The 17,589-nt window shown below is 40.7% G+C and overlaps 1 protein-coding gene across 1 annotated transcript in view; it reads left to right on the top strand.

Annotated features, from left to right (window-relative positions):
- The window catches only part of Greb1l (GREB1 like retinoic acid receptor coactivator), a 262,261-nt gene that overhangs the window by 170,897 nt on the left and 73,775 nt on the right, over nucleotides 1-17,589 (top strand). The window lies entirely within an intron of this gene.

Raw genomic sequence — 17,589 nt, 5'->3', positions numbered from 1 at the left:
AATGAATGGGGTCTGGAGAGGCTGCTTTCAGGTCTCTGGGGTTTTGCTGGGTGGGGATGTGGCACAAGATGTGCCTCTGGGTACTGTGACCTAGAGAATAGGGCCCTCCATCTGGGAAGCCAAATAATCTCCAGGTTGGGGCGGGCCCAAGGCTCTGGTGGTCTCAGATGCCGTTGGGATGGTTGGGGATGTCGGGAGACTGCTCTCAGGTCTCTGGGGTTTTGCTAGGTGGGGGTGGGGCATGGGATGTGCCTCCAGGGTCTAGGGCTTAGAGAGTAGGGGAGCCAGATACTCACCTCTCCAGGTTGGGGTGCAGCCAAGGCTCTGGTGGTCACAGATGCCATGGGGTCTCATGCCTTGGGGGATGGTTGGGGGTATGGGGAGGCTGCTCCCAAGTCTGGGGCTTCACTAGGTGAGGGTGGGGCACAGGATGTACCCCCGGGACTACGACCTAGAGAGTCCAGAAGCAATTTTTTTACAAATGAGTATTCTAAATGAGTTTATAATTCTATACTTTGGAGCCTGTGATGGTAGGGTCTGGCTGATTACTGAGATACACTTAAAGCACCTTTCTTGTTGCTGTGATATTAGGTGCTTGGCTTCTCTTTACTGGCACTAATCTCTTTTTAAAATACACGCTCACACACACACACACCTACACATAATTTTTCTCTCTCACACACACACACACATACACACCCCCTTTACTTGTCTATAACTTTCAGTTTGTCCCTTTTCTTGTCCAGACTACATGCTTTTCAAAAACTCTTCTCTGCTTTTGTCCTTAATTCTCATTATAAGTCTAACTAAAAACTACCAGCAATAACCATGCCATAATCTGAATGCTAATCTTTCTTGAAATTTTCTTGCCAAATTGAGAAGTCTGAAACATGCAGAAAATGTAGACAAGTTCTTTGCAAGAATGTAGTACATGTGACCTTTAGTAATTCCCAATAGAATCATTCTTTTCATTGTAAGCTTTATCAGCAAAGTCTCTACTGCCCACGTCTCAGTGTCTGGTCCTCTGAGTTCCCACTGCAGTTGACCACTGACTCTCCTTATGCATCCAGGGCCTCTTAGCCCAAATCCCGAAATTTCTCATTTTGCTTTCCTGCTTATTCCAATACCTGAAAGATGTATTAAATATCGGTTATTAGATTTAATTTTTATTTGCATCTTATATTAGCTCTATGAGAGTATTATTTTATTTCCAAATAAAGAATTGCATTTATCCACTATTAGGCCAACGATGAGTTACTTAAGGCATACCAAGACCAGTAACACAATGACTTTGAAGAAAATTGTCAGAAGGGCTATTGTATGACTTTGTGGGTTGTCTCAATTTTTGTCTCTCTAGGTCATTTCTCCATAGAAAAATACTGTGATTATGTTGTGTGATTTGGTATAAAAATAAATGTGTTAAAATGATACACTAAAGCCCTTTCTTAGTTGGGAATGTAATTCAGTCATATACCAATTGCCTTATGTGTATGGGTTCTTGATTTGATCCTCAACCCCACAAAAAACTGAAACATTTTCCTCACTTTTTCCCTTATGATTTTAAATAAATAACTGAAACATTCAAATAAATACTCAAGGGCCTGTGTCTTTTGTGTATAATGAGGTCATTTCCATGATTAGAATTAGAACTATTGTCTGTGAAATGGGATTTTCCCCTCTGTGAGCCACTGTAGGTAGTAACTTCCTTACTGTTGTAGCCTTGTGTATTAAAGAAGTGAGAACAGCAGATGAGACCCGTTACAGGCCAAGCCCAAGGAAGTTCACTAACAAAGATGGGTTGGACTTAGCACAGGCATAGACACAATGGAGCCAGAAGAAAATCCAAACCCAGATTCACATCACATGTGTGTATTACAGACTTAGCCAGAGCAACTTGCTGATATGCAAGACATTTATGTAATTAAAAACCTTATATGGATGTGAAATAAAAGAGGTTTTATTATATACAAAAATAAATCCCAGGTAGCTAGCAGCTATAAATGTAAAAAAGCACAGAACTTTTGGAAAAATATTTAAAATATGATTGCAGGTCTGGGAAGGATGTCTCAAAAATAGAAATACATAGTGTTGGTTGAAAGAGCCACAAGAAGCACCAGAAGAAAAATAAAAATAAAATCCATAAATTAGAAAGCAATAGGAATATGTAAAACTAATAGAGAGCTAGTTCAAGGGAAAAATGACACCTATGAATTAATAGGAAAAAGACAAATCAATACAAAGATGTGAGAAATTATATTAACATGCACCTCATAAAACAAGAAACCTGAATAGTTAACAAACACATAGAAAGATGATTACCTACTGAGGTAATTAGCAACACGACATTAAAAATAGAAGAAGCTGCTGGGCATGGTGGCGCACACCTTTAACCCCAGAACCTGGGAGGCAGAAGCAGGCAGATCTCTGAGTTCAAGACCGGCATGGTCTACAGGGCTTCTCCGTGTAGTCCTGGCTGACCTGAATCTTGCTCTGTAGACCAGATTGGCCTTGAACTCGGAGATCTGCCTGCCTGTGCCTCAAGTGCTGGGATGCCTGACTCCATCCTGTACTTCTTGATCTCTTGGCTTTACCTCGATTTCAGAGCACTACTGATGTTCTGAGTGTGCAAATGGGTCCTGACATGCTGAGTCCAGCTGCCCTCCTATTCACAGCTCATCACTTTGCTTCCAAAGCCCTGTACACTGGACTCCTCTGCCCCTCCTGGCAGCTGTCTCGAAAGCAATCTGTATGAGAAAGCATCATTTGACTAACCTGAAGAGGTAGCCATGCTTCTCCCAATCTGTGTGCCAAACGACCTTCTCTGCTAAGTGTGGGTACACTTTGGCTAGCATATCTGTCCACCCCTTACAAGATATTGAGACCATGTGGCCTCTTTCCTTTTTTTTCTTCCTGTAAACAACTTAGGGGCAGGATTTGTATCTTTGTATTTTTTAATATTGTATCTCAGAGCCAAGCACAGTACCTAGCATTTTGAAAATGTTTGATAGTTCAAACTGAAATGCTTACTTATTTTTATTATATTATTTCAAAAGATGATTTGAATGGTTCTCAACTTGTGCGTCTCTATCTCTTTGGGGTCCAATGACCCTTTTACTAGGGTTGCATATCATATATTTACAGTACAATTTATTTTATTTTTTTAATATTTATTTATTTATTATGTATACAATATTCTGTCTGTGTGCATGTCCGCAGGCCAGAAGAGGGCACCAGACCTCCTTACAGATGTTTGTGAGCCACCATGTGGTTGCTGGGAATTGAACTCAGGACCTTTGGAAGAGCAAGCAGTGCTCTTAACCACTGAGCCATCTCTCCAGCCCCCTACAGTACAATTTATAACAGTTGCAAAATTTCAGTTATAAAGTAGCAATGAAAATAATTTTATGTTTGGGTCTTGCCATAACATGAGGAATAGTCTTAAAGCGTCTCAGCATTAGGAAGATTGAGAACCACTGGTCTAGATGAACACAGACTGGTGTATGCTGAAGAAAAAGTCAACGTTTTTTCATAAAAAAGTGAGATTTTGATACATTTGTCTCTATTTTTAAATTTTACCAATATTTTCATAGTTTAAACACCTAGAACTGATCAGAATTAAGCTAAGTATATAAATGATGTTTGAATTTTACTGATTTCCCAGCAGTCTTCATCTTTATAGTGTTGAATTATCTTGGATCGAGAAATAAACAGGCTAGCTAAAAGATAGAGCAAATATATTTTTCTTTATTATAAGGGGCAAACTCACAAAACAGGACAAGAAGTTCAAGCTCAGATGTATAGAGCAGGAATCAGAAAGAGAGAGAGAGAGAGAGAGAGAGAGAGAGAGAGAGAGAGAGAGAGAGAGAGAGAGAGAGAAAGAGAGAGAGAGAGAGAGAACACCTGGGCTGCATGGTGTTTTTCCTCTGGGTACCAGAAAGCCATGTCCTAACTTGGTCTTAAAGATAATTGGCTGACAAAGATTCCCCATTACTTCCCCCTTTTGTCTAAATAAGAGTGATCCAAACCCAATACAAAGCTATATACAATAGGAACAGATATCAAGTATAAAATTACAAGCAACATAAACAATATTAAGCAAGGAACACATGACAAATGTTTTAATAAACATTCTATTCTAAGGAGTCTAGGCCTTGCACAAAAATTGGCTTGTCTAAATCATAAGAGGAAGGTAACTACGACTATCTAACTTCAACCCCATCGAAGGCCTGATAAGGGAGATAAGATTACTTGAGTAGTCAAGAACTGCAATCAAGCAGCTTCCAAAGCAAGCAGTATATGACAGAGACAATTTGCTACCTGAGTAATCACCCAAAGTCTCATTTACATTGTTGAAGCAACCAACTTTGGCTAAGGCCTAGCATAACTGACAGAACATTTTCAGAGGCATGGAGAATTTTAGAACTGTCTTACCCTGTCTTGGCAGGAGCAAACGTGTCTCATGTCAACAGAACCCTAAGTTATTTAAATGTCACGTTCTACAGATCTTTGAAGTGGTTGAAGATTACCTATCTAGACAGAATGCAATCTCTGTGTATTGAAAGATCCTAATTAATCTGACTATATGTATTACAAACATGAATAACTATTGACCTATAATACTTAATACCTGTATAACTTAAAGACTAAGACTTGATATCAGAATATTAAATAATCTGTAAACAAATATGCAGCAAATAAGGACAATGACCTGAAAATGTAAACATAATGTAAGTATCTTGATCAGAGGTAAGAATAATATATAATGCAATATGAAAATATATCCTAGAAATTGTATCAATATACAAAATGGCTTAAACAGAGGTAGAAACATGCATGTATACAATCTGACAAATAATTTTGCATAGGTGTACAAATACTATAAACAGAAATAACAAATATAATTTGAACTTGTATCAATATACAAAACTATTCCAATGTAAATTATCTATAAATAATAGCTCACAAGTATTAACTCTATTACCCACTATTATTATTAGTGTGAATAAGTTCACACTAAATTATCTATTATCCCATTCAATTTTTCCTCTTTTTTGGGGGGTACATAGTTTCCATCCCAACCCTCTATCTTATACAAGGAATAATCAACCTCTCAACAGTGTCTCCAACCCTGAGGACAAACTTTGTTGGGAGAGGGGATATCATCTACTAGAATTACTTCTAGCTGTCATGGGGGCATCTATTCCATTATCCAGACCAGTATAGTTTTTTACAGTAGGCACTGGATTTTTTTAGTTTTTCTGGTGAGACATGTTCTCTACAGTAACTAGGAATAATTGAGTTATGTTTGTCATGGAGACTTGCTAGAGGCCCCCAAGGAGTTTTCCAATGGTATTAGACTACCTTGTCTGTCTTTTGTTGACCTACATTTATTGGTCCAATGTTGAGCTTTGCACATCTCCTACATATACCTGAAGGCTGAGTTCTCCTGTTCTTGCCATTCCCAGAGGAGATATTATTCCTAGAAATTCCTCGTCTACAATCTCTTCTCAGATGTCCTATTCTACCACAATTAAAACATTTGGCATTTTGGTGTCCCCTCATGCCATTGGAAATTGCTTCTTCTACCTAAGCTTTAGTACTATAGCCAAATGTCTCAACATTCATTGTATATAAGATCCATTCACCTATTGGTTCTGATCTGACCTTTAAAGGCCCAAGGATCTTTTTGCATTTTAAACTGGTATTCTCGAAAGTCAAAGATTCAATTAATACATGTCTGGCTTTTGGATCTATTACTACTATTTGTACAGTCTTAGTTAATCTTTATAAAAAGTCACTAAAGTGTTCTCTCTGACACTGTTTAACCCTAATATATGATTTAATTCTCTTTCATGGTTCCTGATTCCTGTCCCAAGCATTTAAAGCTGATGTGCTACATAGGGACAAGGAGTGTTTATCATAAAGAGCCTGATCCTGAGGATCAGAGTAAAGTCCCTTGCCCAGAATTTGATCTTGGGAAATCTCAAGTGCTTTTGCTTTTCCCTGTTGTTTTAAAATATTTGCTTCTTCCCTCCAATAACATTTCCAAAGAAGCTGCAGTTCATTTTTTAGGACAGCTGAGATTAATTGAAGTCAGTCTTGTGGGGTTGCCTTATTGCTTGAAGCATATGTTTTGACCTTTTCCCTAATGAAGGATGAATGTATTCCATAAGAAACTATTGCTTATTTAATTTTCTTTAGATCAGTCATATGTATGGGCTCCCACATATATTCTTTGACTACCTTTGGGTACTTGATGCCAGATGCTCTTTCCGATGATATCACTGGTTAGGGACTGAGAACTCTGGGTGAGCTATCCTGGAATTTGGTACATACTGATGAGGCTAAATTTTGTCTTTGTACCTTTTGCCCCTGGTCATCAAATACTATAAATTCCTCAATCTTTTCAAATCTTTTTACACTGTCTTTTGTAAAGTCTGGATCTCCTGTCCAGTGTTCTGTTCTAATGCCCTCATTGGGATTCCAAGGTGTGAAGTCGGTCCAGTAAAGATAACGTCTCATCCTTGGATGTAATTTTTATAATGTACATATTATCCTGGAGAGACATTCTAGATGTCAATCTATCATAACCATTTGACAAATTCTGATTCATCCATTCAACAGCACAATTCTCTCAGACAGTGTCTCAGCAACCTCTGTCATTGACAGATTTTGTTTGCCAAATTGGTCATATTCTTCTCCAGAGTGCTAAATTTCCCTTTTAGTTGGTCATTATCAGTCTGTAAAGACTGTATCATTTCTAAAAGTGTCTCATTCTTGGCCCTATTTTCAAACCATCTTTTTAAGGAGAAAATATGAAGGACAAAGCTAATCCCCAGAATCAAACAGAGGGATGTAGAAGGGAAATCACATAAACCTTGCATAATATCATACATGGTGTTCTTCTCTTCTTAATCTTCGTCGTCTGTTCGTCTTAGTCTTCTGTTCTTCGTCTTCTTCGTGTTCATCTTCTTCGTCTTCTTCGCCGCCAAAGGAGGGAAAGGAGGACGCAAGACACAACAAAGCTCGGCGCGCGAGGTTTATTGCGTGCAGGAGAGAAGGGAAAGAGAGAGAAGGGATGGCGTTTCAGCCTTTTTAAAGGGTCCCCCCCCCCACGTGCGTGCGTCAAGTGCCACGTTCTGCGCCTGCGCAGCCTTTGCGTGGACCGCTAGGGGCTCCTGGGAAATGTAGTTCCCCAGGCGAGCCACGCTCAGGGGCCTTCTGGGGAATAACACATGGTATAAGTAAAAAAGCTGTTGAATTCTTGTATTATCATTTTATCTGTCATATTTCCCTTTTAAATTATGAATTTATAATTTATAATTATAAATTATATTTTAAATTATAAATCTTACCTGTAATGAGTTGGAGTAGGTGCAATAACCATTACTGGCCAGTAGGTGTCGCAGCACAGTTGTAGCCACATGGCTGACTTGAACTTGGTTATAGCATTAAATACTGAAAAATATGCTCAAATTAAAAACAGTTATTCAGTGTAAATCACAGACTGTGTGCTCTTTGGAGGTCCCTGACTGGTCAGCAGCTACACAAGTACAAGGACAGCAAGGCAGCAATGCTGGCAGAGACATCCAGGGAAGCCCGCATCCTGGCTGAGCTTCTACAGTGTGCTGGGAAAGCTGGACCCACAAGCCAACTGAGCAGTAGCCAATACCACAGGTGTCTGAGGACCTGGAGTGGCTCCAAGATGTTATCGAGGCTAGTGGCTACTCAGGGTCACTGCATGGGGATCCTATACCCAAATCACATGGAGCCTGGCGGTACCTGACTGAAGCTGCAAGGGACCCGCGCCCCATGTTGGACGCCAACCATTGAATTATCTCAGATCAAGAAATAACCAGGCTAGCTAAAAGATAGATAGAGCAATTATATTTTCTTTGTTATAAGGGGAAAACTCACGAAATAGGAATGAGAAGTTCAAGCTCAGATGTATAGAATGGGAACCACCGAGAGAGAGAGAGAAACAGAGAGAGAGAGGACCTGGGCCTAGCGGCATTTTTCTCTGGATACCCAGAAAGCCATGTCCTAACTTGGTTCCACATTTTAAAGATAACTATCTGACAAAGATTCCCCATCAATATAGGAAAGGAATAAAAGCCAGGGAATAACTTCAAGAGTTTTTGAGATAGTTTCTTGTTGGCCTGGTGTTCGCTGAGCAGGTTATTCTGACTGGCCAGCAGCTCTAGGGAATCTATCTAACAAAGAGAAAAAAACAGGAGGGAGGAATTACAAAGAGGCAGCAGGAAATTTTAGGACAATAAGCATACAAGTGTGGCTCTTTTTTTTCTCTTCCTTTTGTTAAAAATATTCTTTTCTCATGCAGTATATCCTGATTATAGTTTTCCCTCTCTCTATATCTCCCAGTTCCTCCCCACTTTCCCTGCCACTTGGATTCACTTCCTTTGTGTCTCTAAGAGATAACAACCAAACATAACCAAATAAAATATAATAAGCTAAAACAAAAACTATGAAGTCAACGTTGGACAAGACAAACCAACAAAAGGAAAAGAGTCCAAGAGGAAGCACAAGAATCAGAAACCCACTTGTTCACATACTCAGGAGTCCCATAAAAATACTAAACTAAAAGCTGGAATATATATGCAGAGAACCTGGTGCAGACCCTGCACATGCTGCCTCAGTCTCTGTGGGGTGATACGACCACTGAGTCAGAGGGTCTTGTCCTCCTGGTGTCCTCCATCCCCTCTGGCTCTTACACTCTTTCTGCCTCCTCTTCTGCAGGGTTCCCTGAGCTCTGAGGGTAGGGATTTTATGGAGACTTCCCATTTAGAGCTGTGTGTTCCATTCTCCCTCTCTCTCCTTGTTTAATGTGTGGCTGTGGATCTCTTATGTTTTCATCTGCTGCTGAAGTAAGGGTGTTTACTTCATAGGCCCTAGCAAAGTTCTTAACCTGTGAGAACAGCTCGATAGTTGTTTAATTAGCAAAAAGAGGCTGAGCAGTAGTGGCGCACGCCTTTAATCCCAGCACTCGCGAGGCAGAGGCAGGCGGATCTCTGTGAGTTCGAGACCAGCCTGTGTAGTAGGAGCTGTGGGCCTCTTCCCACAGCCCGGCTCATGGCTGCCTGGCTAGCTTATGCCCCAAAATAACGACACACAAGCGGTATTCTTTTAAGCACTGCCTGGCCCATTTCTATTCATGTATGTAGCACCCCAAGGTGCACTTACCGGGAAGATTCTAGCCTACGTCCATCCTGGGTCAGAGCTTCATCGTGTCTGCTCTGGAGAGGAGAGCATGGCGTCTGCTCCAGAGAGCAGAGCTGTCGAGTCTGAGCTCACTTCCTCTTCCTCCCAGCATTCTGTTCTGTTTACTCCACCTATCTAAATTCTGCCCTATCAGATGGGCCAAGGCAGTTTCTTTATTAGCCAATGACCTTCCTCCATCATTTCCCCTTTTTCTGTTTAAACAAAAAGGAAAGGCTCTAACATAGCAAAATTACATATAGCAAAACAGTTATCAAGTAAGAATTACAGTTACAATATTTATATCTATTTTATCTTTTATAACAAAGGAAAACTATAACTAACTATTCTTCAACTCCATCAAAGACTCCAGAAAGATACAATATTACCTAAGCAAACAAGAAATAAGCAACTTACAAAACTCTAGAAATCACAGAGACATCTCGCTGCCTGGACAGTCACCCAAAGTTCCTCTGTACCGTTGTGGCATCCATCTTTGGCCTAAAGGCCTGTGGTATCCAGAGACATTTCCATGAAGCAGGAAATTTCAAAGGCAGTTCAGTCACTATCTGTGTCCTGCAGAATGTCTCGCAGACTCTTTCATGAATCAGGAACCCCGAAAAGATCATCTCACCTTTAGGCAAGTTCAGTAGTCCTCTCTCTGCGGGTTCTTTGTGTCTAGTTTATGCAACAGTCCAGGCAAGAGCAGTTTCTTGCCCAAATGGCTATCAAACTCCATAAGGATCCTCTTCGATGCCCATCTTCTTTCTCCTTGAAGTAGATTGGTGCTGCAGGAGCAGACATTGTCTCATTATCATGAAAAACCTAAGTTATTAAAATATTTTAAATGCCATAGTCTGCAGTCTTTGAAAGATATGATGAATGCCTATCTGAAATATATGCATGCACATCTAGAAAATCTAACTAACACGACTACAAACTTGACTATTATTGATAATTATCCATTAACAACCTATAGACATTACATTTTTAAGTGAACTACACAATCACAATACCTTAATCAATATCAGAAATACATATACATATAATAAAATTGACCTTAAATTAATATCAGTAAACCAAGATTCATATCAATGCAAATTATTCACATCTATATCATCTCCCCCTTTAAATGTAAAAGAACATTTATAAACAATATATGGGAACATGGGCGCAGTTTTTTCTCTCCAAACTGCTTCCTGCTGAATGGGGGCGCTGTTATTCGGGTCTTTTATGAGATAACCTGTCTGCTAGGTTCATCTCAGTAGGCAGTTGAGCAAAGTAATTTTCGAAGGTGTTCACAGCAACCTTTCAGGAGGGCGTGGTCTATCATACCATATTGAAATAGAAGAAATACACAGGGTCTCATCCGCTGTGAAAACAAAAGAAGAAACTCTTTTCCAAAGTATCATATCCTTAGATCCAAATTCTGAAGTCAAGGTATTTTGAAAATATCTATCTTGGATTAGTTCAGCAGCATTTATAAACAAATATCTTTTAGCATCTGTTGCTCCTTCCTCAGCATTAAAACAATTCAAAGAGAGCATAATAGCATACAGTATCAAGATTCTCTGTGTATTTTCCATCTTTGTGCAGCTTTATTTTAACTCTATTTTGTTTACTTTTACTTTTATTTTATATTTTCTGTATATCTTCGTCCTGGAATAACTTTTTAGACCAGGCTGTCCTTGAACTCACAGAGATCTGTCTGTCTCTGCCTCCCAGGCAGTGGGATTAAAGGCATGTGCTACCACACCTTGAAGTCTCAGAGGTCAATCTCCCTCTGCCTCCCAAGTGTTGGGATTAAAGGTGTGCACTACCACACCCAACTACTCTCTTTCTTCCTTATTTTACTTTTAAGAACTTTAATTTTCAGCCTGTATGTATTTTTAAACACACTGTAAATCATTTAAAGTTTTCTTTGTCTTTGAATCTCTCTTTACTGTAAGCCTGGTCTACAGAGCTAGTTCCAGGACAGGCTCCAAAGCCACAGAGAAACCCTGTCTCGAAAAACTAAAAAAAAAAAAAAAAAAATCCCAGCACTCAAAAGAGAGGCAGAGGCAGGTGGATCTCTGAATTCAAGGCCAACCTGGTCAACAGAGTGAGTGCTAGGACAGCCAGGGATACCCTGTCTTGGGGAGAAGAAAGCAGTGGAACTCAGGGTTATAGGGACCAGAACATATCTCTTAGATTAGATCATTGATAACTTTACCAAAACAGTTATATTGGAATAGAATTCTACCTTTTAAAAATCACTATGTGAGCCGGGCGGTGGTGGCGCACGCCTTTAATCCCAGCACTTGGGAGGCAGAGGCAGGTGAATCTCTATGAGTTCGAGACCAGCCTGGTCTACAAGAGCTAGTTCCAGGACAGGCTCCAAAGCCACAGAGAAAGGCTGTCTCGAAAAAACAAACAAACAAACAAAAAATCACTATGTGAGCCAGTGAGATGGCTCAGCTAGTGAAAGTGTTGCTGTCCAGCCTGACTATCTGACAGTCCCTAGGTCCTTCCTTGGGAAGAGCCAACTGGCTCCTACAAGCTGTCCTCTGACCTACTCCACACGCATTCTGTGGTATGTGCCCATGTGTGTACACACATAAAATAAATAATAAATATACTAATATATGTCAGGAAGTTGAAACCAGGAGTAGAGCGATGACTCTGCAGCTAGAAAGCACGTAATAGTCTTCCAAGAGACCAGGGTTCAGTTCCCAGCACCCACGTCAAGCAGCCGGCAACCACCACTAACTCTAGTTCCAAGGGATCTGAATCCTCTTCTGGCTTCCTCTAGCACCAGCATACGCATAATGCACAAACATGCATGTAGGCATACACATGTACACATAAAATAGAAATAAGTCTTTTTTAAAAAGTTAAAATCACTGTGTGTAACTCAATACTGAAGTAAACGTTCACTTTATATATTTGATAAACACTTCTGATACCAGTTGTCAACTTACATGTAAGCATTTTTTCTTTATTTATTCAAAACAATTTATTCTAATGTTTTGTAAATTTAATATTTTTAAGAATGCATATTATATTGGCTAGTTTTATGTCAACTTGGCACAGCTAGAGTAATCAGAGAGGAGGGAGCCTCAATTGAGAAAAAGCCCCTACAATGTTGGGCTGTAGGCAAGCATGAAGGACTTCTTAACTAGTGATCAGTGTGGGTGGGTGGTGCCATTCCTGGGCTGGCGGTCCTGGGTTCTATAAGAAAGCAGGCTGAGAAAACCATGAGGAATAAGTCAGTAAGCAACAATCCTCCTTGGCCTCCGCATCAGCTCCTGCCTCTAAGTTCCTACCCTGCATGAGTTCCTGTCCTGGCTTCCTGTGATGATGAACTGTGAGGTGGAAGTGTGAGCTGATACATCCTTTCCTCCCCAACTTGCTTCTGGTCTTTGGTTATGGTGTTTCAGTGCAGCAATAGAAACCCTAACTAAAACACCTGTATGCACATGTTTGTACTTGTGTACGTATATGATATGTTCTTATGTGTATAGTAAGTTTCTCTTCCATACCACCTGGGTTCTACATGCCTGCCTGCAAGCATGACAGTCACTGCATACCATTTCTTATGTGCTTGTTATGGCTCTAAGTGTGATGCACTGAACCCATGAGACAAAATAACCCTTCTCTCAAGTGGCTCCTGACAGGTGTTTGTTCACACTCATCCAAATGATGAGACAGCTTTCTAGATGTTCTTTTGTCTATTTAATGAAGCAGAAATACAGATTCCTCTTGATATGCCTTGCTTGCTCCAAAGAGCAGCTTTGACCATTGCCTGCATCTCTCCAGGTTGCTGTGTCTGAGAGGACTGTCCAGGGAGAGAGCTTCCTCACTGACTTTTAGTGCAGTGTATTTAATGCTGCCCAGATGTACTGTAATTGTTTAGCCTGACCCAGTGCTGGAGGGTGTTTACATTGTTCTCTAAAAATTCATCAATGAGTAACATCAAACATGTCTTTTCTTACTTCTCTATCAGTGTCCAGATATTGCTGGGCTAAATATGTACTGATCTGTTGATCCGGTTTCCAGGGAGACTGAACTGTGTCGTGGCAGTTTGTATGTGCTGAAGGAGTTAGTTATGAAAATCTTTAGATCTGTGTCACTCTGATGGGAATAGTGATATCTGAGTGTGGTTCTGACTTACATTTCCCTTATCCTGACACTGACTCACTTAAGCTATTTAACTTTTATATAGTCTGTTTGTATTGTTTGCCTTTTCCTTTTTTAAAATTGTTGATATGGTTTGGATCCTAATAGAGTCAGAGCTGAAGAACATGAGTGTTATTTTTTATTTGGGAAGCGATCCCTGGAAACAGGAGTAAGCCAGGGTAAGAGTATGTTTTCTCTGATTGTTAGGACCCAGGAGGGCTCGGGTCTGTCAGATTCATTAAGAAGCATGCAGAAGGCCTTCCAGAATTGTCTTCTAGAGATGGGAGGCCCTGGAGCTCTGTTCATGGATGCAGGCACTGTACTCCTCACAGCTCTGGAGTGCTTTACAGGATCCAGAGCCCTTCATGGCCTTGAAGAACCAGATGTGAACTTGCAGGAGTCTTTCTCCAAGAGAGTGAGTTTACAGGGCACAGTCCACTGGGATGCCTGCTGACGTGAAAGACGGAGCAGAGAGACCAGGACAGCAGGCAGTAGCCATGTTCTCTCCGGATTCTACTGGCCATGCTGTCACTTACATGAGTTTCCTTTACCTTATAATTTTTGCTTCCAGTGTTTTTTTTTTAAGATTTATTTATATTGGGGAAGTACTTGCAGAATTTTTGAATAATGGCTTTATTGATATTGAGGTGTAATTTATATACCATACAATTCAGCCATTAAAAGTTTGCAAGTCTATGGATGTAGTGAGTTATTGGTACATGATCTCAGATAAAGCTTGGGAAACTCTTGGTCCTCCTGCCTCGGTGCCCACCCCGAGAAGAACTCTCAAAATCCTTACTTAACCCCTCCTCACCCACGAGCAGCCCCAAGTCTGCCTTCTGTTTCTGCTCATTCTATACTTAGGGCATTTTATTGACATTTACCAATTGTCTTTCATTTGACTCATTTGTAGCATTTGCTGATGATCCGTTCCCTCCCCGATAAATAATATTCTGTTGTCTAAAAAAAACCCTGAAATTTGTTTATGCATTTATCAGTTAGTGGGTATTTATGTTAACGTAGAGACTTCTGGAAATATTAGTGGAGCTCACAGGAGGACTTCATGGTAGGATGTTAAATTCTCAGCCAGAAATCAGTCAACCAATCAAATGAAGACAATTCTGCTGTGGACATTCACGTGCAGTTTCTTAGACGTGTGTTTTCACTTCTCTTTCATTTCATGCCTGGGAGAGTTCAGGGTCACACGTTAACGGAGGAGTGGAGGAACCATTTGTCAGCAAGGCTGCCCCCTTTTGTACTTGCACAAGCAAGGGTCCAGTGTTGAGTCGGGGCTGCTTCCTTCACTCCTGTTACTGTGTCCGAGTGTTCTCAGAGGCGGCAATTCTCACTGTAGTTTTCATTTGCACTCCTCTAGTTTCTAGTTAGGTTTAGCAGTTTTGTTTCTTCCTATTTTTGTTTTTGTTTTGTTATTGTTTTTTCAAGGCAGTGTTTCTCTGTGTGGCCCTGACTGTAGAACTGACTGGCCTTGAACTCAGGGATCCACCTGCCTCTGTCTCCAGAGTGCTGGAATTAAAGGCATGCACCACCACAGCCCAGTTTAACTGTTTTTCACATGCTTATTGACTGTGTGGTGTGTGTGTGTGTGTGTGTGTGTGTGTGTGAGTGTGTGTTAAGAAATGCTTATATAATTCATTTGGCCAATTTTTGGCTGTTTATGTTTTTATAGATTAATGAAGACTTTATATATTTGGGGGCATAAATCTTTTGCAAAGGTTTCTCCCATTCTACAGATATCCCCCCCAAGGTGTGCACCACCATACCCAGCTATGATTATGTGCTTTGGAGCACAAGGTTTTTTCTGTTTTGATGAAATCCAAATCATTTCTGTTTTCTTTTGTCACTTATGGTCTTGGCTCCTACCTAAGAAACATTACATAATTCAAGGTCAAGAGCATCACTTCTGTATTTTGTGACGTGTCGTAGCTTTAGCTATTACATGTAGCTATTATATATTTTTAGAGACAGGGCCTCACTATGTCACCCTAGTAGGCCTACAACTCACAGAGATCCCAGCTATTACATTTAAATCCATTTTAAGTTAATTTTTGTGTATGATGTGTCTGTTGAGGACCATTATTTAGGACTATGCAGTTATCCCCAAACTAATGGCTGAAAAAAATTGTTTTCTTATCCAGTGAATTTTTTAACACTCTTGTCAACATTCAATTAATCATAAAATCAAAGAGTTTATATGAAGACTTTAAGTGGAATTATCTTATATGTGCATCCTGTGCCAATACCTCATGTATATAGTTATGAGGTTCTGACATGGGAAAGTTAAGTTCTCTAGCTTTGCAATTCTGTTTATAAATTATTTTGATTTCCTTGAGTCCCTTGTGTTTCCATGTGAATGTTAGGACTGGCTGGCTAATTTCTAGGAAGAAGCAGGTTGGAATATTGGTATAGCTTGCTGGAAACTCTCAGAACACTTAGGCAGTGCTATCTCATCATTACCAAGTCATCTGCTCCATGAGCACACTGTATCTTTTCATTTACTAGTTTTTTTTTGGAGGGGGGCTTTTTTGTTGTTTTTGTCTTTTGTTTTTGTTGTTAGTCTTTTTTTTTTTTTTTTTTTTTTTTTTTTTGAGACAGAGTTTCTCTGTGTAACCCTGGCTATTCTGGACTCACTCTGTAAATCAGGCTGTACTGTACTGTAACTCGGAGATCTGCCTGCCTCTGCCTCCCAAGTGCTGGAATTAAAGGTGTGTACCACCACTGCCTGACTATTTAGTTTTCTTTAATATTTTATAGTATACATTTTTACTTCTTTTGTATACTTATTCAGTTATAATTTTAAAACTTTTATAAATATGACTTAACACTGAATGATCACACTAAATATAGTCAATAAATTTAGATGCTACATACTTTATAACAGTTCACTGTATTTTATTGTGTGTATGCCAACAAGTTCAGCTGTTTGCATGAGTGCTAGAGACCTGACCCCAGGTCTTCATGTTTGTCATTGCCCACTGTGTCTCCTGAGCCATCCCCCTGCACCAACACCCTTTTAAAATATCATATTTTCATTGATTCTTTGAGGATTTATTATGTGCATATACTACATTTTGATCACATTCATCCCCCACTCTTCCCCTTACCTGCCTTTGGGTACAGTCCTTACCCCTCTGGCTCCTCCCAACATCAGAGTCTCTCTCTATTTTTTGGGGGGGGGGGGTTGAGACAGGGTTTCTCTGTAGCTTTGGAGACTGTCCTGGAACTAGCTCATGTAGACCAGGCTGGTCTCAAACTCACAGAGATCTACCTGTCTTTGCCTCCTGAGTGCTGGGATTAAAGGGTGTGCCACCACCGCCCAGCTAATCTTTTTCTCTTTGCTCTGCCCTGTACTCATGTCTGTCCTCCATAGTATGGCAGCCCTACCAGCGACTCTCCTCCCCTAGCAGCCATCAGCTACCTATAGTTCCTCAGCTAGGGTGGGAGCTCATGAACCCCTTTCCATTTGTGATGATTTTAGGCCTATGTGGCTGCAGCTGCTGTGAGTTCGAGTTCTGCCATACCCAGGAGACACCCAGGCCTGCCTAAGCCTCTGGCCGCACAGCTTTCCCATCCCTTCTCCCATGATATTCCCCTTTTTTCTTTTTGGGGAGCGACATGGGAACAGCCTTTCCATTCTGACTGACTACTCCACAGACTTTCTCTGCTTTGACCAGTTGTGAGTTTCTGTGTCACAGAGGGGTCTTTGATGAGGACTGAGAGCTCCCTAGCCATGGGTCTCTGTCAGGTTGGCAGTACCACGCAGTTCCTGTGTGTGTAGCCTTACATCCACACAGAAGGCAGCTGGCTATCCCCATAGCATTCATACTGCTATTGCACCCATGGCGTTCCCCATCATGCTGATCATCACTGTGACTCTCGGGGTTCACTGCTGGGTGAAATGGCTGGTGGCTTCTCTCCCTTGACAGTTGGCTCAGCACCTTCTGATACTGAGCTAGAAAGCAGGGAGGCCCACCCATTTTTTTGGAGTTACCATCTATCCTAGGCTGGCCTTGAATTAGCAATTCTTGTGTGTCACCCTCGCACATGCTTGTATTACAGGCAAACACCCTAGCACTTGTAAATCCAGGGCTGGGAAAGCATACCCAGGAGCACCCCTGTGAGGCTCACTAGCAATCAGCCAAATCAATTAGCTCCAGGGTCAGTGAAACCCTGTCTCAAAAACTAGTATACAACAAT

Source organism: Chionomys nivalis, chromosome 14 (assembly GCF_950005125.1).
Source record: "Chionomys nivalis chromosome 14, mChiNiv1.1, whole genome shotgun sequence".
NCBI classification, from domain to species: Eukaryota; Metazoa; Chordata; class Mammalia; order Rodentia; family Cricetidae; genus Chionomys; species Chionomys nivalis.
Note: the sequence above shows the minus strand (reverse complement) of the source record. Positions and strands in the feature narration are given on the sequence as shown.